We start from the raw sequence: 2,262 nt of genomic DNA on the forward strand, positions 1-2,262 counted from the left end.
GGTTCAGATGCACGACACAATTCTCTATAAAGTGTGGCCAAGCACGCTGAACCCCAACTATATTCTCCTGTCTCTCGCAAATCTCTCAACAAGTGCAACCACATAATATGTACTCTGTTGTGGGATTTGTCAGGCATTAATATGCCGCCAATCAATTGTAAAATGTATGCTCTACAATGTATAATTATTTCTTCATTAGATGATTCTGGAGTTAACATTGAAAATGTTTCTCTCAGCCATTTTAATTTTATAAAATTCCCTTTTCTTTGTGATTCAGGTGGCATGACTCCTAACAAATCTAAAAAATCATCTGCCCATGACACCATAGTTGATCCAGTTACAGCTTTACCCCCAACACGTAAGCCAAGAAGCAACGCAACATCTTCTAATGTTATGGTACATTCACCCGTTGGAAGATGAAATGTGTGGGTTTCAGGTCTCCATCTTTCAACTAAAGCTGTAACAAAATCGCGTATGGCTGGTGAATGCGATAAACGGTGCTGCAAAACTCCGATTCGGCCGATTCCAAAACGAGGTGAAAGATGACGTTCTGAAACGCAAGTTAGGCTTTTGAATTACCGAAAAACAATATATAGAACTCGAGATATGAACGCTGGTTACTGATCACGAAAATTGAAAGAATTGGAGTATTAAGATTTGATGTAAAGGAAACTCAATATTATTATTCAGCAACGAAACAAAGGTTGATGTAAAGGAAACTCAATATTATTATTCAGCAACAAAACAAAGAACAAAATGGCGCCACAATCTAGGGATTGATAAGCCAAAAAAAGAACGCCACAATGATTAACAGCCTTGATAAGTTCAAGATGAATTCTTTCAAGAACTCTAGAGAGCAAAACCTCACAAAAAATAATAATCAAAATCTCCCTTCCATGAGGTTACAAATGTTTATTTATAGTAAGTCTATCTCTAAATCTAAATGCGTCATAAGTGACACCATTCTCTAGGCTCATATTAGTCTTACATCTTATTTTTTTTCTCTAAAATAAACTTAATGTAAGTAAAGTATCTTCACTTACACATAACAAAAACTAAATCAATAATAAAACTATTACAATTCCAAATCAAAGCAAACTAAGAATTAATACAAACCAAATTAAAATATATAAAGTTTATCCTAATTTATTAAAATATGAATCATCTTCATGCTCTTGAGATCCTTATCAAAATGTGTGGGTTTCATGTCTCCATCTTTCAACTAAAGCAGTAACAAGTGAGTTATCTATTTTATAACTTTCTATTTGTGATACGTTACCAAACCTGACATGACTCCTAACAAATCTAAAAAATCATCTATCCATGACACCATAGTTGATCCAGTTACAGCTTTACCCCCAACACGTAAGCCAAGAAGCAACGCAACATCTTCTAATGTTATGGTACATTCACCCGTTGGAAAATGAAATGTGTGGGTTTCAGGTCTCCATCTTTCAACTAAAGCAGTAACAAGTGAATTATCTTTTTTATAACTTTCTATTTGTGATACGTTACCAAACCCGGCTTCATTCAACAATGTAATTATTAAAGAATTTGGTGCAATGTGTTTATGGCCAAGTGATCTTAAATTTTGAGATGAGTCCTATAAGAAGCAAAGAATAAAAATATATTTGAAGATATTAGAATGAGATGAACTATACTATAGTATAGAATGAAATTTAGTATAAAATATTAAAATATATATATATATATATATAAATATATATATTTTACAAGATATTATAATAAAACTATATTTTAGAATAAAACTTATTGTAAAACATATAAAAAAAAATATTTTAGAAGATATTATACTAAAACTATATTTTAGAATAAAACTTAGTATAAAACATATAACATAAAGTATTGTATTACTTACAAAATTTTGAATGTAGTGTAGCGCTGATCTGTGATTATCATCATTCCATAACAATGCCATTTAGATGAAATATAAATAGCAAGGAAGAAATACTAATAGTGAAATAGTGAAAATATAAAGAAAATTGAAGTTGTTAAGTGTGGAAGAGTGAAGAAATATGATGATGGCCTTAGCCTATTTATAATCAAAACAATAATTTGAATGAACATTAAAATATTATGCATGCAAGGATTAGATTTGACAATACACAAGTAGGCTGAACACAAGGCAAGGCTGACCACAATTAGGCTGAACACAATGCCAATGCTGCACACAAGCAAGTTCCAACGTGAAAGAATCAGATTCTCCCTAAATCGCCTTTTGGAAAGGCGATTTCTCAAGTG

This window comes from Cicer arietinum, chromosome 2 (assembly GCF_000331145.2).
Source record: "Cicer arietinum cultivar CDC Frontier isolate Library 1 chromosome 2, Cicar.CDCFrontier_v2.0, whole genome shotgun sequence".
Classification (NCBI taxonomy): Eukaryota; Viridiplantae; Streptophyta; class Magnoliopsida; order Fabales; family Fabaceae; genus Cicer; species Cicer arietinum.